The sequence below is a fragment of the Oryctolagus cuniculus genome, chromosome 17, assembly GCF_051225735.1.
Source record: "Oryctolagus cuniculus isolate XC-2025 breed Fujian yellow rabbit chromosome 17, ASM5122573v1, whole genome shotgun sequence".
In the NCBI taxonomy this organism is placed as follows: Eukaryota; Metazoa; Chordata; class Mammalia; order Lagomorpha; family Leporidae; genus Oryctolagus; species Oryctolagus cuniculus.
Window position 1 is genome coordinate 17,230,566 of NC_142883.1, and position 21,507 is coordinate 17,252,072.

The 21,507-nt window shown below is 60.6% G+C and overlaps 1 protein-coding gene across 32 annotated transcripts in view; it reads right to left on the reverse strand.

The window, feature by feature from the left end:
- Nucleotides 1–21,232, reverse strand: part of MAPT (microtubule associated protein tau) — an 81,809-nt gene extending 60,577 nt beyond the window's left edge. For 17 of the 32 annotated variants that reach the window (XM_089316889.1, XM_089316886.1, XM_089316884.1 and 14 more), the window contains exon 1: nucleotides 21,050–21,189. The gene's annotated coding sequence lies outside the window, so the exon portion shown is untranslated. Of the gene's footprint in view, nucleotides 1–21,049 lie in introns of all 32 variants that reach the window. The other 15 variants (XR_016223556.1, XM_051825022.3, XM_051825021.3 and 12 more) reach the window with 4 other exon arrangements.
- Between the last annotated feature and the right edge of the window lie 275 nt (nucleotides 21,233–21,507).

Sequence of the window (21,507 nt, forward strand, 5' to 3'; positions counted from 1 at the left end):
CCAGGGCGAGAAAGGGGATCCGTCCTTCAATTCCCACTTAGAGGTCTGGGGTGGGGTGGGGCGAGGCAGGAGGACAAACCCTGTGATCCAGTTTCCCTCGCTTTCACACCCATTTCCATTCACTGTGGAGATACAAACATCCCCGCGTCATCACCAAGCGTCTGCAGGGTGCCTGGCGCCAGCCGGCAGTTTTGGCCTCTGAACAGTCGTGTCCCCTGACGTACTAGATTCCACTTACGTCACAATGAGCCTTTTTTTTTTTTTTTAACAATCCGTCAGAAAATTCTAACTACTTTCTGTCTATGTCTTAATCTGAGGATAAAAGCAGTTATCAAAAGTCTACTTTTGGGGACTGGCACTGGAGCATTGTGGGGCCCCGGTTCGAGTCCTGGTTGTTCCACTTCTGATCCAGCTCTCTGCTGTGGCCTGGGAAAGCAGTAGAAGATGGCTCAAGTCCTTGGGCCCCTGCACCTGTGTGGGAGACCCGGAAGAAGCTCCTGGCTTCAGCCTGGCCCAGCCGGCTGTTGCGGCCATCTGGAGAGTGAACCAGCGGATGGAAGACCCTCCCCACCCCGACTCTTTCTCTCTGTAACTCTGCCTTTCAAATAAATAAATAGATCTTTTTAAAAAAATCTACCTTTGGGGCAGACATCTGGAACAGCAGCTAAGGGACACCTGTGCTCCCTACTGGAGCACCTGGGCTGCAGTCCCGCTCTGCTTCCGACTCCGCTTCCTGCCAATGTGCACCCTGGGAGGCAGCAGGTGGAGGCTCAAGGACTCAGGTCCCTGCTGCTCGTGTGGGACTCTGAGACGTTCTGGGCTCCTGGCTTTGGCCTGGCCCAGCCCTGGCTGCTGTGGGCATTTGAGGAGTGTCCGTCTTTATGCCTTTCAAAAAAATTTAAAAAGTCCACCTTCTCATTAAACAAAGCCAGGCTGAAGGCCCCTGGTATACCACCCTGCAAGGGTGCCCGGTCTCTCGGGGAGTTGCCACTAGTGCCGCGGAGGCCTTGACTGCGGGTCCCCAGGCACTGGAAGGCGCTTGGGGGTGACGGGCCCTGCGCCAGCCCAGCACCCTGGCGGGACAGGGAGGGCCGAGAGCGGCATCATGGGAAGTGGGCATGCTGTGGGGCCGCCAGGCAGAAGGCCCACAGCTCGGGAGTGGACAGCCCTCAGGCTGGAGGGTGAAGGCTGAGGAGGAGGCTACTGCACCGCCCTGCGTGGCCCTCAGGGGCCGTGGGACCACAGAAAGGCTAGCTGGCCACTCGGCGGGCCTCAGTCTTCCCAGACGAGAACAATGGCAATGGACCCTGCACACCCGCTGGGCTATCTCGGCAACGAGATGAGACGTGAGAGCAGCCAGGCTGGATCCTTAGTCACCGGCAGCTCCGAGCAGGCGGCTGGTCAGCAGCACCCAGCCCCGGCCCGGCGACAGCAGCAGGGAGGGCTCGGGGAGAAGCCAGACCCACACCTCATGTAAGAAACCATAAAAGGACCGTGCCGCCCAGAGCACTGCATGTGTGGACACAGCGCGGGAAGGGTGCCCCTGGCCCTTGAGCTCTACCCCGAGGGCTGAGCTAAGGCAGCCAGGTGCCCAGGCTAGCCCAGCAGGGCCTGGGAACACAGCTGGTGACTGAGGCGGGGCTCAGTGGCTCTGAGCTGTCCCAGTCCTTGGTAAGCCCAGTTAAGCCCTTCGGAGCTAAGCCCCACCTGCCTCCACTCTGAGCCCCACAGTGAGGGGAGGAGCGGGTGGTGGGGGCAGAGGGAGGAAACAGTGGAGGCAGCTCTGTAATGGGGGATCCCCCATGGATACAGCCCTGGGGATGGTGAGGAGCGCTCTCTGCACCAGGTCTGAGGGCGCTGCCTGCAAAGCAGGGGCAGGGGAGGGCTGGGCTGAGGGCTCTGCCTCTGCAGAACAGGAGTGCCTGGGAGGGAAGGTGCCTGGGGAGGGGCACACCTGTGGAGGGGGCACAAGAGGAGGGCACGTGGAGGGAGGGGGGTACACAGGAGGGGCACATGGGGAAGGGGCATGGCCAGGGCCAGGGCAGAGGAGGTCAAAGGCGGGGCTTGAGTAGCTGTGGACTGTGTCTGGACCCAGTCTGGCTGCTGTAACAAAACCCCATCAGGGGGCCGGTGCTATGGCAGAGCGGGTAAAGCCATCACCTGCAGTGCCAGCATCCCATATGGGCACCGGTTCAAGTCCCAGCTGCTCCACTTCCGATCCAGCTCTCTGCTATGGCCTGGGAAAGCAGTAGAAGATGGCCCAGGTCCTTGGGCCCCTGCACCTGCGTGGGAGACCTGGAAGAAGCTCCTGGTTCTTGGCTTCCAATTGGCCCAGCTCCAGCCATTGTGGCCAACTGTGGAGTGAACAGGCAGATGGAAGACCTTTCTCTCTCTGCCTCTCCTCTCTGTATGTAACTCTGCTTTTCAAATAAATAAATAAATCTTTTTTAAAAAACCCATCAGATTGGATGGCTGAAGGCCATCACAGCCCCGGCAGGGTCTCACGTGGAGAGTGTGCACTTCCTCAGAGGCAGCACCTGCCGGCCACGCCCTCCCGCAGAGGACGGGGCGGGGCTCCCGGGGCTCCACCTCTCCTGGAGGCACCCACCCTCCAGCACCTCCTGGTCCCTTCCCCTTGGGGGTTAGGAGTCCCACAGAGGACTGGGCGGGAGGACCGTGTCCGGGTAGTCATCGTCTTGCTCTTGTTCTTGCTGATCCTAACAGTCCGACTGCGTGCTCAACTTCTGGCAGCCAGACTACTCAGGTATAACAGAACGTGTACACACACACACACACACACACACACGCGTGTGGAAGCGCGGACCTGGGAGAGAATTCATGTTCGCAGAGCAGAGCCAGAGCCCCTCCACAGCCCACCTGCTGCTCCACACCTGCTTCACACAAAGCTCGCTGACCCTGGCTGCCTGGGGCTGCTCCCAGGTTACACCCAGCAGGCGCTCAGTAGCGCTGGGGCTGGACCCCCAGCCCTGCTGTCCCTGCCACAGGTGCTAATATTCCCATGGTTCAGGGCAGGAGCCAGGCCGCTGGCCCAGGTCACACAGCCAAGCCCCCATCCCCCCACCCTGGCAGCTCCCTTCCAAGGCCGGGGGCCTTTCCACCACATCCCACCCAGGCGCCGGCATGGCTGGAAGAGGCGGGTCCGTCCTGGTGCATGTCCCGCACAACAAGGATAAAACGATGAAACTAACAGCTCAGTAAACTCATTCCGCACCGGTGGGGCGGGGCGAGGGGGAGGGAAGAGGATACTGACAGGAGGAGAGTCCCAAAGGCAGGACTCGGAAATCGGCCCCCTCCCGAGGTGGGACGCAGGGCCTGGCGGAGGGCAGCGCCTCCCCACGGCCAGGAGGCACCTCGTTTTCCAGCGACAGGTGCTGCCTGTTACTGAAGTACACGTGGGGAGGGGTGTGGCGTGGCCTGCTTGCCATGTGGGAGCCCCTTCCTCGGTGATGGCCATGCGGCCTCCAGGAATTCTGGGACATTCCCCAGGAAATCGGTGTTGATTTTCTTTTTTAAAGATTTATTTATTTGAAAGGCAGAATTACAGAGGGCGAGAGCGAGATCTTCCATCCACTGGGTCACTCTCTAAATGGCTGGAAGACCTGGAGCTGGGCTGATCAGAAGCCAGGAGCTTCTTACGGGTCTCCCTGGTGGGTGCAGGGGCCCAAGCACCTGGGCCACATGCACTGCCTTCCCAGGCGCATTAGGAGGGAGCTGGATCGGCAGTGGGGCCCCCGGGGCTGGAACCGATGCCCATATGGAGCTGGGTGCTGCAGATGGTGGCTTTACCCATTGGCCACCGCGCCGGCCCCAGTCAGGTTCAGCTGGCTTGTTCGGGAGAAGGACATTGCCCTCAATGTTCTTCGAGGGACGCACTTTTGGCTTTACTTTTGCTTGTTTTGATTATTTTCTCTAGGAGGCCAAGTCCTGGTCACATCTCTGCTCCTGCCCGGCTCCTGTGATCAGTCGGCCCCAGCGTTGGTGGCTCGGCCCGGGCCGAGGGGCGTCGCTGGGCACAGCCAGGTGACCGAGCAAGGCCGGTGTCACACGGCTGTCCCTGGATGGGACCACCAGGAGACAGCAAAAGAGCTCCTCACACTGCAGAAGGCACTGGAATGTTCTAGAAAGCTGCCACACAGGGGCTGCATCTGTCAATCAGACCAACTGCTCCAGCCACCAGCATGCGCCTGAGAGGCCAAGCCTTCATTTCCAGGAATCTCAAATACTGGTGCTTCCTGGCCAAGTGCCCACTGTGAGATTGCACCACGGGCCAGGGGGCCCTGAGGGTCCCTCTACGGGGGCCTGAGGTAGAGCAGGAGCGGGGATCTCCGTGGGCGAGGGACCCAGGAGACCTGGGCCAGCTCCGCCTCCACCTCTCGGGGCTCAGTGCCCTCATTCTCAGGAGGCTCTGGCCCTGCTCCATGCACAGCTGTGGCCCCCAACACCCTGCAAGGCTGATGTCCCCTCACTAGAAGCTGGGGAGGCAGAGGGGCGTGGGGAGGAGGGACAGGAGGTGACCCACTCTCTCCTCTTCCACCTCCATGGCTCCGGGGCTTGGGTCCTACAGGGCTGTAGGGTCCTGAGGCAGGTGAGTGAGTGGCAGGTGCTCACTGCAGCCACGGCTGAGCTGCTGGCCTCGCGGGAGGGGGCCGCACCGGGACACAGCCACCGAGCACCGCTGCTCTGGCGGCCGCTCTCAGCGTGGAGTTGGCGTCCCGGGAGCGGGGCCTCTCAGCGTGGGGCTGAAGAGCTGCACTCTCAGTCCTTCAAGGAATGAGGGAGCTGAGCCCCGGCCACGGAAGTCACTCCAGGCTCCACCCCGCCACTTCCTCCCTGCTGGGCCCCCAGCCCCTCGCCAAAAGGCTGCAAATGCAACGAATGCAACAAGGCCCCTGCAGAGCAAGTGAAGGAGAAGACAGCGGGGAGGATGTCTGGACGGGGAAGGATTTGCATTAAAATCGCAAAGTGACAGCAGCAGCCAGTGTCGCCTCAGGAGCTTGCCCGTGGGGGCGGAGGCAGGGTCTCACTTGGATTGCAAGGACCAGGGCAGCTAAGGCTAGGACAAGGGCAGTGGCCCAGGGGCTGTGCTCTCCCGGCTGGCCCACCTCCACCTGCAGGGACACACCCAGCTCTCGGCTAGCCCGCTAGCCATTCTATTCCTACAGCTCATCCGGACGGCTCCTCCGCCCAGGCAGCCCGCAGGTGGGCCCACAAAGGCCTCCCTTGGCCATAGGCAGCTGAAGGGCCTGTGGTGCGGGGTCCAGCGGCACTTGGAGCGCCTTTAGAAGAAATTCTTCCAGATATTTCCGTGCACTGAAGGGCACTGGTGCCTGAGTTCACACATGCACTTTTCTTATGGTAATGAAAAGGTCATACCTGGGAAAATGAGAGTGGGGGCATCTCCTGGCCCAAACTTAAATTCTCTCCCCGGTGGCTGCCATGGCAACCTTTTTTTTTTTTAAAGATTTATTTATTTGGGTCGGTGCCGCAGCTCAATAGGCTAATCCTCCGCCTTGCGGCCCAGCACACCGGGTTCTAGTCCCGGTCAGGGCGCCGGATTCTGTCCCGGTTGCCCCTCTTCCAGGCCAGCTCTCTGCTGTGGCCAGGGAGTGCAGTGGAGGATGGCCCAAGTGCTTGGGCCCTGCTCCCTGTGGGAGACTAGGATAAGCACCTGGCTCCTGCCTTCGGATCAGCATGGTGTGCCGGCCGCAGCGTGCCGGCTGCCGCGGCCATTGGAGGATGAACCAACGGCAAAGGAAGACCTTTCTCTGTTTCTCTCTCTCACTGTCCACTCTGCCTGTCAAAATAAATAAATAAATAAATAAAAATAAAAAAATAAAGATTTATTTATTTGAAAGACAGAGTTACACAGGCAGCGAGAGAGAGAGAGAGAGAGAGGTCTTCCATCCGCTGGTTCACTCCCCAAACGGCTGCAATGGCAAGAGCTGGGCCAATCCTAAGCCGGGAGCTTCTTCTGGGTCTCCCACGTGGGTGCAGGGACCCAAGGACTTGGGCCATCTTCTACTGCTCTCCCAGGCCATAGCAGAGAGCTGGATCGGAAATGGAGCAGCCGGGACTTGAATCCGCGTCCATATGGGATGCCAGCAGCACGGCAGGCAGCAGCTTTACCCACTACACCACAGCGCTGGCCCCACAGCAACCTGGGTTAGGCTGCAGCCACATGGACCATCCCGCGGCAGGAACGCGAGCTGCCTTCCCCGCAGAGGTCCCAAGGGCGCCCTCAGGGAACCAGACATCCGTTGCTCACTTCCGCTGCAGCCCTTTAGCCCCATGCTGTCACCAGTCCTCCCCTCTTCTTCCCACACTTCTGCACAACAAGCAATTCTCCAGGGACGGCCCTGATGGATCGGCGGGGGTGTCCTGCCCCCACTGAGAGCGAGTGCTCAGCAGGTGCACTGCGCACACCCCCAATCCCTGGCGCTGCTGCAGCCACCAGTGGCCCCTGCTGGGGCTGTAGCAGCAGTCTCTGTTACGGGGAGGGAAGCACGTGTCATCTCCTGGCTGCTTTCCTGTCTCTTCCCTGTGAGCTGCGTGGTTTTCTCTTTCACCAGGCCTGGATATCGGGAACGGTGCTGGGATGTCCTGGGACCCCTTCCCCTGAGCTCAGACTCCCCGGGTTCTGTGGGCATCAGGGAGGCCTGCAGGCACGGGGACCGGAGAGCCAATGAGAAGCGAGAGAAACCCTCACTCCCGCAGACAGCGCGGAAGGGGCCTGTACTGAGCCCCCCACCCCAGGTGGACATCGGGCCCGGGCTCCCTGCAAGTCTTGACCACACAGCGAGTGACTCCCTGTGCAGGCAGGTGTGAGTGCACAGGGACCGCTGAGTGTGACCCGTGACTGCATTTCCCCTGAGGGGCCCTCTGGGGACTCTGAAGCCAGCGCCATCCTCCCCTTTCAGGCCTGAAATCGGGGGCCCCACCACCCCAAGATCCTAGTGTGGGAAACCCGACCCCTATGGAATCCCCGGGGGGCAGCTCAGGTGTCGGCAAGGTGTCACAGTGTCACGGAGGCATCTGCGCTCCGCTCAGGGCCGCAGCTCACGCGCTGGTTCTGCAGTGGCTGGAAGCTGAGCCCCGAGGTCCTGGATTAGCAGCTAAGTCCTCCACGCCCACACAGCTCCCGTGAGTGCTCAGATGACCTGCTGAAAGGACAAATCGCCTACACCTGCCTAATTGCCCCCTTTCTCCTCCGGAGGCACAGTGAAGTTCAGATCGGCTCCGGGGCACCGTGGCACAGAGCTCCCTCCCCGACAGCACCCATCAGACCCTGGGAACCAAGGAGGCCCCGCTGGGCTGTTAGCATAAGTATATCCCAGACATTGCAAGGGACACGCTTCTCCTGTGTGTGTTTCAGGTGTCTGCTGTGACCAATTGCCACAGACAATTGGTAGGGCTTAAATCAGCAGCTATTCATTCCAGGAGTCTGAAACTGGCACCACTGTGGCCGGCAGGGCCACGCTCCCCGGGAAGCCCCAGCACAGCCGTTCCGAGCTCCTGGTGGCTGCCAGCAACCTCGGCTCCTGGCCACAGCACTCCGATCTCTGCCTCCGTCACCACGCTGTCTTCTGTGTCTTTAATTTCCCTCTGCCTCACTTTTTTTTTTTTTTTTAAGATTTATTTATTTATTTGAGAAGCAGAGTTCCACAGACAGGGAGAGAGAAGGAGAAACAGAGAGAGGTCTTCCATCCGCTGGTTCACTACCCAGATGGCCACAATGGCCAGAGCTGGCCCGGTCCGAAGCCAGGAGCTTCTTCCAGGTCTCCCACGCTGGTGCACGGACCCAAGGACTTGGGCCATCCTCCGCTGCTTTCCCAGGCTGTAGCAGAGAGCTGGATTGGAAGAGGAGCAACCAGGACTCGAACTGGCACCCTCAGTGCCAGCCCCCCTCTGCCTCGCTTTACAAGGACCCATGGGACAGCAGTAAAGGCCCATCCAGAGAACAGAGGAAACCCCCTCTTCTCAAAATCCTTAATTCATTCTATTTGCAGGGACCCTTTCTCCACGTGCAGCCACACTTACAGCTCTGGGGCCCACGGCCTGATCCTGTGCCCCTTCCTTGCTTGGAAAGCACTCAGGAATGCCTGCACCCCTCGGCCCCAGCCCAGTCCACGGCCCCCACACCCGTGACAGGGATGAGAGGGACGTTAGGGGGCCTACGAAAGGCCCTCCCAGGTATGCAGCTCGGGGTCCCCTCTCCGTGACAGAGAATGGGGGGCTCCACTGTTGCTTTCTCCTGCTGTCCTCTGTCCCCTTACTCACCCAGTACTTTCACTTCAACCTGAAGAAGTCAAGGACCTGGGCTCATTCTCCCACAGATACACAAATAATCGCTGGCCCTGATTCCTCCTTCCCAAAAAACCCCCCACAAGACAGCAACAAGGGTGGGGTCTCACATGTGGGCTCTTGGCTTGCAACTGGTTTGAAACATGGTTGGAGGGGCCGGCATGGTGGTGCGGTGGGTTCAGCTCCATCTGCAATGCTGCCATCCCACATAGGTGCCGGTTCCAGTCCCGGCTGCTCCACTTCCGATCCCGCTCCCTGCTAGTGCACCGGGGAAAGTAGCAGAAGATGGCCCAAGTGCCTGGGCCCCTGCACCCACGTGGGAGACCGTGTACACCTAATTCCTGCCCACGCCCACACAGCTACTACTACTGCTGTAGACCTGGAGGAAACGAAGCCATTGCTCAGCAAGGAGGGGCGGGCAGTGCTGGGCGACCCGGGCCCAGGGACAGCACTCACCTTTAGTTACGCTCCCCCCTGCAGAGGCGACCAGCTAGCAGGGCTGCTCCTCCCTCCTGGGGGAGGCTCCAGGCCCCTCTCCGCGCTCCTCCCTAGTGGACCGCCCATGGAAGCGTGGTGGGGGTGGACATTCCGCGTGTTTTATGTGAGCTGGGAGATGCATGTGGACCTGCCCACGACACTAAACTTGGTTCTGTCGTCACCACCGGGGCCGCAGGCGAGAGAGCTGTTTAAAATACTTTCTCCGGGCTCGGGTTACACAAGATCAGGGCGGGGGCTGGAGGGCACAGCATTGCAGCAGTGGCCCGGGCAGGGAGACAGCAGGAGGCTGCCTCCCCTGAGGTGAGACCCCCAGGGCCTTGGTTTCCCCTGGGAACAATTCCTGGATGAAAGGTACCCCCGGCTGGGCACTGGCCCCTCGGGAGACTTTACATCGGCCTGGGGCAGGGCGGAGCTGCGGGTTTAGAAGGTTCTAAAGGAAATGTGGTTTTAGGATTTTCCAGCAGTGTGTTTGGAAGCAGACTAGCAGGTGGAAGTCTGACTATTTCAACAGGTAAAGTACCCGCCTGGGGGGTTAGCATCAGACTGCAGCCGCTGTGAGCTGCGCCCAGCCCCCGAGTGGGTGAGGGGAAGCACACACCAGCACAGATAAGACCCAGGTGCAAAGCCAAGACTTGAGTGCAAACCACTGCTGTGTGCAGGGGGCGGGACAGGCCAGCAGGACATTCTCAGCAGGGGGCCTGTGGGTGGGGCAGGGGCACAAAGGGCTCATTGTCTTAAGGAGCCAAGGGGCAGGCTGGCCGGTGGGTACAGTGGGACTGGGCGGCCCAGCCGAGCATGAGGGCGGGGCTTGTTCTCTACCTGTGTGGGTGGTGTCAGGCCGGTGACAGGGGTGCAACAGTGGTATGCAAAATACACTGGGTGTGAATTGTGGGCGGAAACTGGGAGTATTTGATCATTGTTTCCCTAATGATGGACCACGCCCACTTCAGTGCCCGTGAGAAGAGTGCTGGAAAGCAGGGAGGAAGGAAACCCCAGGCTGTGGGGGAGGAGAGTTTCAGACGCCAGCCACCCTAGCAGAGGGGAGCAGGCCATGCTGTGGGGCCCCTGGACCCCCAGGACCTGGGCTCAGGCCTGACCACGTGGTAGTGCCCAGGGCCCGCTACCAGCCAGCCTCCTTCCCACCATCCATGGGCACAGAAACCTCAGGCTCACGGGGGAGGTGGGTAAGCTGGGCCCGGCCCCCTGAGCCGCCGGGCCACCAAGCAGCCACCAGAAAATGACGCCATGAAAGCCTCATCTGTAGAACTTAATCACTGTTTCATGATGCACTGCTCTGAGCGGTGGGAGGGGCCGCCCCGGCCACGATTATAACACCACATTTTGTCCCGAGTCCTTGTCTGACGGGGAAGAAACAGAAAATCCTGAGAAAACAGAAAAGCTGCCAGCAAATTCCATCCTAGGGCCACAACACAGCCAAGGAGGAAGTCCCAGTCCCTTTGCAGAGAAGCCGGAACCTGCCGCGGCCACGCCCACCCCTCCCCATCACCTGGATCACCGGCCTCCAAAGAAGGGCACCGTGCAGGCCGGGCACAGGCCCTGCTGGCCGCGCCCGCGCCCGGGATGCGCTGTACCGTCTGGCTGAGCTCAGGCGTGGGGTGGCCGCTGCTCTATCACTCAGGGTCAGGCTCCCCTTGGCCCCCAGAGGCCAGATCAGGACCCTCGCTGCGGCCCCCAAAGCCTCCCCCTCTCTGCAGCGCTGGTCTCTGAGACACTCCCGGGAATTCTCGCTGGCCCTTTTAACTCAGCTCCAGGACTCCCCAGTAGAGGAGGGCCTCCGGGACCCCTGGAGAGAGACCACAGAATCCCCGTGGCACAGACAGAAACCCCGAGGTCCAGGAATCATCTTTACCAGAAATCTCCTGGTTGATAATTGGGAAGTTCATAATTCAACTCAGGGCTGGAGAGCTCAAACAGCCGATGACAACAGAGGCCGGCTCGCTCTGGAGGGCGGCCTGCCTGCAACAAACAGCCAGATCTTTTCAAAGTTTTTTTTTTTTTCCCTCATCTTAAATTGTCAACGTACAACATAAAATCCTCCCTCCTGAGCTTCTGTGTCTGTGTTTCCCACCAGCCACCCAACATCGGTTCGTGATTAATCGCTGAAACGGACACATCTCCATCTGCTCAGCCCGCAAGGACACCCCAGAGAGATCGGCGTCTTCAGCGCCATAGCAGGGAACCTGGGACGCGGTCATCCCCGAGGACGACCCCAGGGGCTGCCAGCCGGGTTTACGGAGAACAGCCGGAGAACAGCCCGCCAGGACTCAGTGGGACTCAGGGACCTTCTGAGAAACGCTTCGTCTCCAAGCTGGCCTCACCGGGGGGTGGCAGCAGGCTGAGCAGTGGGCTGGGGCCAGTGTGTCCAATTCCCCTTGTCCTTGTGGTCAGGACAGAAAGTGGGCAGCGGAGGGCTGCTGCCTGACAAGCAGCTTTGAGAGGGACCAGTTCACGTGCAGGCTGCGCCACAGTGCTCACGCGCCCAGGGGAGTGGGAAGCCACAGACGCTGTCACTGTCATCCACAACCACTGCGTGGCCTGCCTAGGGATGGACCTCAACTCTGACGCACGATCGGCACCAAAGCCGAAAGCTGCTCAGCAAACCCAATACAAAAAAAAGAAAATGCAGACACACGTCAAATGAGGCGTGAACGTTCACGCACACACGTGCTTTTTATACAGGTAACCACAGCAGTTCTTCAGCAGTAACCTTCCCTTAGGCGTTTGGCCTTAGATTTTTGATCTTCCAATACATTCTTTTTTTTTTTTTTTTTTTTTTTTGACAGGCAGAGTTAGTGAGAGAGAGAGAGAGAGAGAGAGAGAGAGAGAGAGAGAGAGAGGTCTCCCTTCCATTGGTTCAGCCCCAAATGGTGGCTACCGCCAGCGCACTGCAAGCGATCCGAAGCCAGGAGCCAGGTGTTTCTTCCCAGTCTCCCATGGGGTGTAGGGCCCAAGCACTTGGGCCATCCTCCACTGCCCTCCCGGGCCACAGCAGAGAGCTGGCCTGGAAGAGGAGCAACCGGGACAGAACCGGCGCCCCAACCGGGACTAGAACCCAGGGTGCCGGTGCCGCAGGCAGAGGATTAGCCTAGTGAGCTGTGGCGCCGGTCCTAATACATCCCTTCTAAAAAACTTTATTTGAGACAGAGGGAGACGGAAAAAGAGCCTGCATCTTCTGGTTCACTCCCTAAATGCTGGCAATGGCCAGGGCTGGCCTGGGGACAGAAAGCTGGGACTCAGTCTGTGTCTCCCATGTGGGGAGCAGGGACCCTGTCGCTCGAGCCACCACCAGCGTCTGCTTTAGGAGGGAACTGGAGCCAGGAGTGAACGCAGACCCTGTTCCATGGGACCTCCCATGCCCTCACTCCCCCTCTCAGGGTCTTTGGAGGGGGCATGATAAGGACGACAGACAGGTGCCACTGTCCACTAGGAACAGCTGGCAACAAGCATGCCTGAAATGCCCTGAACGTCAGTGGCAAAGCTGGACTTGACCCAGGACAGCTCTGTCTACGCTCAGCTTGATCCAATTCTGTGGAGAGTCGGCCCGCACCCCGGGAAGGGTCCTGTCCCCTGGTTCCATGCATTGGTCCTTCCCGGCACCACCTCCTTCATCAGGGGCTGGCTGCAGCCCGCGTGACTGGCAGCGACGCACCAGGGCCTTCGGATACCTGGGTGTCACGGGGACTCTGCAGGGCAGAACCGCGACCCAGGTCCTAGTCTCCCCAGGGAAAGAAGACTGGGCCAGAGCTGGACGGAAACCCAGCAGCTGGGACCCCACGTCACTTACGTCCCTCTCGTCTCCACGCCTCAGTGTAGCACAGCGGGCACAGGGCCGGAGGGAGGCCGTCAGCGACCCGCCGTCAGCAGCTTCAGGTTTACTCCTGACTTACAGCCGCTTATAAGCTGCTGGACCTGGATCTGAAACTCTCTCCTTCAGGGACTTAGCAGAGTAAATGGATTTACATTAGAGTCTGATGGGGCCATTTCTGTAAAGCCCCCTCATTGCGATTCTGTGTGGACGGCTTCCTAGTGCTGTGTCTTGAAGATAAGTAACAAAAAGACAGGTGGGGGCTGGCGCTGTGGCACAGCAGGTTGAATCCCCAGACTACAGTGCTGCATCCCATATGGGCACCAGTTCGAGTCCCGGCTGCTCCACTTCCAATCCAGCTCTCTGCTGTGGTCTGGGAAAGTAGTAGAAGATGGCCCAAGTACATGGGCCTCTGCACCCGCATGGGAAGACCCAGAAGAAGCTCCTGGCTCCTGGCTTCAGATCAGCTCAGCTCTGGCCTTTGTGGCCATTTGGGGAGCAAACCAGCGGATAGAAGACCTCTCTCTGTCTCTACGTCTCTCTGTAACTCTTTCAAATAAATAATTCTTTAAAAAAATAAAAAGATAGGCAGAGGGAGGACTCAGCTCCCAAGTCCCCCTGTGGGCTCTCTCCTGCCACCCAGGCCGGCCCAGTGAGGACAAGCAATGAAGCTCTGCAGACAGGAGGGGCTGGGGTCCCCAGGGCCTGGCGTTACCGCCTCCTGCCTCCACCAGGCACTCACTGAAGGTCACCTGTGCTGTCCAGAAACCCTGCGGGACCGTCACATAACTTCAGCCGCAAGCCGATGGACTACGAAGCGAGAGCTGGGCTCTCAACATCATCAGCTGATGGAAAATGGACTCGAATGCTTTGGAAAGACCTCATGAAGGTGAGAAGCATCAATAGGATGTTCACAGGCCACAAAATGCACAGGACAACCTTCCAGGTTCTCTGCACTTAGACAGCTCCACAGTATACATCCAAAACTAGGGCCAAACTCCAAAGCCCTAGATGAGTCAGTGTGGGCAAAATAGACAAGGAGGGCTTGCAGCCAGCTGCCCCGAGCAGCAGCAGAAGGCTGCTCCCGGCCAAAGCTGGGCAACAGAGGCACACGGATATGGTTTAAGTCAGAGTAAAGCGTCTAAAATACACCCATCACTTTTATGATTTTTGATATAGTGACTTAAAAACTGCTAAGTTGGTCGGCGCCACGGCTCAATAGGCTAATCCTCCACCTAGCGGTGCCGGCACACCGGGTTCTAGTCCCGGTCAGGGCGCCGGATTCTGTCCCGGTTGCCCCTCTTCCAGGCCAGCTCTCTGCTGTGGCCCGGGAGTGCAGTGGAGGATGGCCCAAGTGCTTGGGCCCTGCACCCCATGGGAGACCAGGAGAAGCACCTGGCTCCTGCCAGCGCGCCAGCTGTGGCGGCCACTGGAGGGTGAACCAACGGCAAAGGAAGACCTTTCTCTCTGTCTCTCTCTCTCACTATCCACTCTGCCTGTAAAAAAAAAAAAAAAAAAAAAAAAAAAAAAAAAAAAAAAAAAAAAAACCTGCTAAGTTGGGGCTGGTGTCATGATGAAGCAGGTAATGCCACCACCTGCAATGCCAGCATCCCACATGGGCACCGGTTTGTGTCCCGGCTGCTCTGCTGCCAATCCAGCTCCCTGCTAATGCCCCTGGGAAAGCAGCAGAGGATGCCCAAGCGCCCAAGCCCCTGCACCCACGTGGGAGACCTGGAGGAAGCTCCTGGCTTCTGCCTGGCCCCGCCCCAGTCATTGCGGCTCCCTGGGGAGTAAACCAGCGGATGAAGTTCTTTCTCTCTCCCTCTCTCTGTAACTCTGACTTTTAAATAAATAAATCTATTTGAAAGGTAGAGTTACAGAGAGAGAGAGGAAGGGACAGAGAGAGAGAGAACTTGCACCTGCTGGTTCACTCCCTAGATAGCCACAATGACTGGGGCTGGGCCAGGCTGACGCCAGGAGCCTGGAGCTCCATCCTGGTCTTCCACCGGGGCCATCACCTGCTGCGCTCCCAGGTGCATAAGTAGGGAGCTGGATCAGAAGTGGGGCAGCCACGCTAGAACTAGTGCTCCGATATGGGGTGCCAGCTTCACCCACTGCACCACAGTGCCGGCCCCCAAGAAGGCTTCTTAAGCCTGATTTATGAATTCATATACAGCGAAGCTAGCAGGTGCCTGAGATTCCGAGACCTAGTACAGGGCGAGTTTGCATCATCCAGCATTTCTCCACACACTCCCAACAGCCCATCTGGAAGCCGCCTGCCCACTGGCACATTTCCCCCGCCGTCAAGTCTCTCCTCCACCTCCACGCCTTCCGTGACTGCCACCGCCGCCGTCATCAGCCCTGGCAGACTTCTCGCTCAGTGAGTGAACGAGATTGCCCCCTGACCCCGCGGCAGCAGCCCGCTCACCCTCCTCCGACGGTGGGCTGGGGTGGTCTGTTCCTGGCAGGGGGCGGGTTTCAGGAAGGAAGAAGACGGAGCAGGACGACGGATGACAAATCAGCCTGCCTGCCCGTGGCACGTCCGAACATGAGCGGGCGCGACTTCCAGTGGCTCTGCCTCCACCCAAACAGCCACGCCGCGTTCCGGCTGGATCTCCGCTCAGCGCAGCAATTTCTCTGCTACACCTGGTGCCAGCAGCATCGCCGACACCTCTGCCCACGCACGCGATTGCAAGCGTCTGCCCAGAGGACGCTGCCCACGGCGCCACTGTGAGCGGTTACTTCGTGCCCGGCCCTGGGGAGTGCTGCGTCACCTCACTTCACCCCGGCACTGTCACGCACCAAGGTCCAGACAACAGAGGCTTCCACAGAATCCCCACAACAGCAAGTAGGGGGCTTGGGGTCTGCATCCCCCCAAGGCCCATCCGGCCTGCACCGGGGACCCACACAGCGGTAGCCCTCAAGGCACGTACAGCGTTACCTTGAATAGCTGAGGCACGCTTCTTGGGGATTAACTGAGCTGGTGTTCGAATTTCTACATCCCCGAATGCAGGGAAACCGTCACCAGATGCGCCACCTGGAGCTCATCCGCGTATGTATTTCCTGAAGCCCTGCACACCGACAGGGCGTTTCCAAACCAAAGAACCCAACAAGCTTCACACCCGCGCTGGGCTAGCAGCCTCCTACACTCGGATGGGCGCCATCTGGGCAGGGGGGCAGCCTGGCAGAGGTGGCCGGTGCACAGGGTAGCAGCCCGTCTAAGAAGGCACTGGGGACAAGACAGGCCAGCAGTGCGTGTGTGCGTGCGTGTGTGTGTGGACTGCAGAGTGTCCCGGAGACAGAGGGGTCCCAGGCGGCCCTGCAGCCCACAGCATGAGTATTTCTTTACTGCAGAGTCTGCACCCCAGGAGCGGGGCAATACCTCCAGGGCCCACCTCTGCCAAGGGAGACCTGGGATCCTTCCACAAGGGCTTGCCTGAGCCCAGCCTGCTCCACACACACCCAGGGTCTCAGAGTTATACCCATCAGGGTGCCAATGCTCAACCTCAGAGGCATAGAGCCTCTGATGTCCCTAAAATGTCAGTGACCGGGGGCCAGTGCTGTGGCTTAGTGGTTAAAGCCGCCACCTGCAGTGCTGGCATCCCATATGGGCGCCGGTTCAAGTCCCAGCTGCTCCACTTCTGATCCAGCTCTCTGCTATGGCCTGGGAAAGCAGTAGAAGATGGCCCAAGTCTTTGGGCCCCTGCACCCACATGGGAGACCTGGAAGAAGCTCCAGATTCCTGGCTTCCCAGCTCCAGCTATTTGGGGAGTGAACCAGAGAAGGAAGTCCTCTCTCTCTCTCTTCCTCTCTGTAACTCTGCCTTTCAAATAAATAAGTAAATCTTATATTAAAAAAAGAGGGTGAGTTCCAGAAAAATGAAATGTGGGATTAATAAATAGCAGTCTAAAAAGAAATCAGTGACAACCAGGGCTGAATCCAGGTCTCAGCGCTCCAGTCTTGATTTCCAGCTTTCCCATGACACAGCAATCCAGAGACCCTGGGAAAGGTTTAGGGTTCCTGGCGGGGGGCATCTCTCTGTTTCACACATTGGGGCAGATCAGAAACTGGGAGTTTTAACTCCACAGCTCTCTCACCCTATCCCAGGCCATGCTCCAATCACAGACGCCTGTAAAAATTCATTTGTTGAGTCTGTGCAATCAGAACATTCCACTGGGTCCATATCATGGTTGGTGCTTGGGATTCTCACAAAGGTCTAGTGAACCCAGGTGTGGCTGAAAGGGGGCGGGGTAGTGTCAGATTGACAGCTCCAGCACTCAATGGCTGTGTGGCCGTCCAGGAGTGTCTAAGCCTCTCTGTGCTGGGGCTCCCTGTCTGTGGCAGGGTGACAACAACAGCGCCCCCTAGAGGACGCGGAGAGGATAAAATCAGAGAGTCAATCACAACAGTGCCGGGGTATCTCAGGCCTGCAGGGAGGGGTCCAGTTTCAGGCCTGACCACTCCACACCAGTGCACCCACCCCAGGTGTGAAAATAAGGAGTTCCTGTGGACGCCTCAGTGGCCGTGTAAGAACCTCGGTTTTACAGGGAAGTGGCGGCTCCCTGCCTGTCGCTGCCCAGCGGCTGGGGTCTTTGCTTCCACTCATCCACAACACTGCTCCAGGTTGCCCAGGGAAGCACCGGGCTCCTGATGGTCAGATGGGCATTTCGGAGGGTGTGGAGGGGCCGAGGGGTCTCTGGGTGGTGGGGGAGGAGCAGTCAGTGGGGGTTTCCCAGCCCCCATGTCCTGCAGGCCAGCAGGTGCGGCCTCCTGGGTGGCCCCATGGGGCCTCCCCCCCGCCCCGCCCAGGTGGTGGGCACTTCTTCACCTTCTGCCCAAAATGGCAAGGTGAGCTGAGGGGACCAGGCTGGGGGCTGTGAGCAGGCAGAGCTGCCCTGGGGAAGGGGGAAGGCGCGGGGCAGGGAAGGGGGCATGAGCTGCAGCTCCGGGGCACACGCAGCTGTCTGGCTGCCATCTGGTCCCAGCTGGGACCAACCGGGCTGGTCTGTCCCCAAATCTTTCTGATGCAGGACCTTGAAGAAAGCGCCGATCTGCCCTGTATTCCACGCACTTTCTTGTTGAATGGACAAGGGCCAGAACCTCCCGCATGTCTTGCTCCACTCAGGTCCTTAAGACACATTTGGTTTTGATCCTTTGGGCGGAGCACAAGAAGAAAGATGCTAACTGAACACTGGAAGGCAGGCCAGGAAGGCCTGTTAAGGACGATCACAGACACAGCTGGAGAAGTAAGCGTCTATGCACACAGCGGTGGCACTGTTTAAGCCACAGGCGTGAGAGCTGAGAGCCGCGGGAACCTGGAATACAACACGATGTCGGGAAACGAGCCGCAGGCGCTGTTAAAATCCGGAAGGAAAAGTCAGCCTACACCAAGGGAGCCACAGGCCTGTCACCTCTCCAGGTGGCCCTGAACTCCAAGGCCACGGGGGTCAGCAGCAGGGGTTCTTTCCAGCTGGGATGAACCCGACCTCTGCTCAATCAAACCCACTCCAAGTTTCCTCCCAGCGTCCTAGGGGCATTCATCCCTTTTGTTCCTATCTGGGGAGCAGAGCCTGATACTAGAAACCACTTAAAAGCCACACCCTTCCGTGGTGGGCGTGTGCAGAGAAGGCCTGGGCCAGCAGGGACACACAAGCCACCGACTGTCACTCACCGACTGTCACTCACCAACACCCAGCAAAGCCAACAAACCCTCCCAAATCATCCAAGGTGAACCCCAAGCCAAGCCAGGCTACTGCCCCAAACACACCTGTTACGGAGGCAAACGCCAGCGGGTGGATTAGCGTCATGAGTGGCTGTGGACCTGGGGGGGGGCTTTCCCTCCTCTCCCCCTCCAGCCAGCCACACATTTCTTTCTGTACTCAGAGGGTGGGTTAGAGATGAGGGGCCGGAAATTCATAAAACACAGCTCAGAATCAGCCAAGCGGGAGAGACATTTCTCTTCCACCGTAGTATGGGCGTGGAGGGGGCAGGGTGGGGGAGGGGCCGGCCAGTGTCGCTGTCCCAAGGGGGAGCCAGCACTGGGCCAGGACTTGGAGCTATAGGTTCCTGAGTACCAGGGGGTAAGCGGGGTCTCCCGGGAGGGAAAAGAGCCCCCCGCTGCTGGAGCCGTTAGGGGGCGGGGGTGAGAGTGTCCCCAGGCACCACCGCGGGGGCTGGGCGCTGCGCATTCCCTCAAGGTCCTGGGGTGACACCATTAAGCCCCCCAAAACGGAGCGAAATCTCGGACCATGGCACCGGGCTAAAGGTGTTGTGCCTGCCGGGCTCCCTCTCCTCCCCAGGGGCTGCAAAGGGCTCCCCCTTTCCCGGGCCGCCCCAGCGCTGCCGAGGGGCGAAGGGCTGGGGGAAAAGGATGCTTGACTCAGTCCGGGGCGGCTCCTGCGGGCGCTCCACCCCAGCCAGGCTGTTCCAAGGAGCGGAACCCGAGCGGCCTGCGCGGACGAGCTGGCCCGACCACGCTCATCGCTCTCGGAGCCCCACGCCCACACCAGTTTCCAGCGCTGGAATAAAGCGGAAAGCCATCACCCGGGAGGTGGCCGCATACCCCCGTCTCACTGCCAAATGCGGCGACGAACTCCGACTCTTAAGTGAAAATCTCGCACTTAGCAATATTAATTAGCCCAGCCAAGATAATAAAATACATCCGGGACGCCTGTCTGGGTGGCTGCGGCCGCCGGGGACTAATTAGAAAGAGCCACAGGTCAGGGACGGGGGACTCCCCAGCGCGCGCATCTCGAGGCCCGCCCTGGGTCCCCAATTTCCGCGGGGAGGGGGCGGGGCGACGCCGCCAGGGTCCGTCACCGGACGCGTGCGGTTCCCATGGCAACTCCCCACTCAGCTAGCTCGGTGGGTCTGGAAAAAAATGGGTGTGGCGGTGGCGCCCGAGGGAACCTCACGCCCCCTCTTGACATTCTCCAGCCTGGCGTAGCAACAGGGCGTAAAGCCGGGAGAGACGCCGGCGGCGAGCGCGCCCCCATCGCCGGACAGCCGCGCGGGCGTGTCCCCCAGGACGCTGGCAGCCTCGGGAGGGGCACGGCGCGCCCAGACCCCGAATCCCACCCCCCTGGGCAGGGAGGGCGCTTCCCCCGCGTGGGGCTGACCTCCGGGAAGGGTGGCGGCTGTTCCACCAGCGCCCCGGAGGCTCGTGACCAGGGCTCATGGACCCCCGGCAAGCACCAAGAGCCGACAAAGGGTGGGAAACGAGGGGGCTAGGAGTCTTGGCTAAACGCCCTCGTGGAATGGAAGAAACCCCCAGACGGGGCCGCGAGCACGGATCACGTAAGCTCTAGGAACAAAGCAGCGAGCTGTCGAAGAAAATTCCGCGTGCTCGACCCCCGCGCTCACTCCCGCAGCATCCAAACGCCGCGATTTCGGGGCTGATGGTGTCCCCCCACCCAAGGCCAGTCCGTGCCCCGTTCCGCGGAGCCCGACCACCCGGCTCGGCTTGGGAACAGAAAGACGTGACAGCCGCAAAAAGATGGCACCTCGCGTTCGGCAGGGAAAAAACGGGGGAGGGGTGGGAGTGGGAGGAGGCACAGCCTGCTCCCCCCTCCGCCGCCCACCCGGGTCCACACCCACTGCCGCAGTGAGGGGCGAGCCCTGCGCGCCAGCCCCGCGCCTCCGGCAGGGAGCGCCCGGCGCAGAGCGAGAGAAAGGGACCCGCCCCGAAAGGCACCTGCAGCCCCCGCGCCCGGCTGTGCAGGGCTGCGGCCGTGCGCGCCCGCGAGCCGGGAGCCGCGGCCCCGCAGTCCGTCCACGTCGCACGGCCCGGGGCCGCCTGCCTCGGAGGGCGTCCCCGCGGGGACCCGCGCACCATTTCTCCGCGGGCGCGGCGCTGCCCGAGTCCCCGTGCCAGGCGCGCGCAGGGGGAAGGGCGGCTGGAATGACAGCGCCTGGCCCCCTCCCCATCTCTCGGGTTCCTCCCAGCCCCCAAATGTCCCCTGTGGCTTTCTGAAGGAGGAACGGACGGAGGAGGGGGCGGCGAGGAGGGCGCCGCCGGGGAGGTGCGGGCACGGAGGTGTGCGAGCCATCGTCTTTTCGAGAACCCGATCCGGGTCTTGTTCTCGGCAGACAGCGGCAGAGAAGTCGAATTTGAGGTTCGGTTTCGGGGGTCGTCATTGGACTCCCCCCTACACACACACACGCCCATTGCGGCAAAAGGCTGCGATGGAGGACAGAGCGCAGCCCCCTCCCCCAGGCCACCATCCGCGCCCCACCCTGCGGGCACAGCCTCCGCCCGGGACCCCAGCCACACAAGCGCACGCACACACACGCGCCCCGGTCCACGCCGCCCGGCCCCAGCCCCCGCCGCAGGTGGGCATTAAACTCCGGCTGCGGCGGCTTGCGGAGCGCACGGGAGGCGGGTGTCTGAGTCCCGGCGCTTACCTGGTAGTCGGCAGACGGCGAGGACTGCAGCGGGCAGCCGAGGGAAGGCGGCGGCGCTGGCGGTGTGCAGACGGTGTGCAGCGGCGGCGGCGCTGCTGCTGGTGCCGGAGCCGGTGGGTGGCGGTGGCTGCGAGCGCGCGCGCGCGGGCGAGGGGGCGCGTCCCCGAGCCCGACCGGAGGCGCAGGCGCGAGCCGCGGGGGCACGAGCCACCCCAGGGGCGGGGCGGGCCGCGAGGCCTCCGCGGGCGCCTTCTCCTCCGGCCGCCAGGGGGCGCGCGAGAGCGGCCCGCCCACGGCCCCCGGCTCACTCCTCTCCCGAGTCCCCTCCCCCACGTCTTGGGCCGCGGCGCGGACAGCCGCGCGCACGCGCGCTCCGTAGCGCACGCGCACTTTAGGCCTCCCGCGGCTGCAGCCTTTGTCTTGTTGGGGGGTCTCCTCCCTCCGGCCCCTAGCTGAAC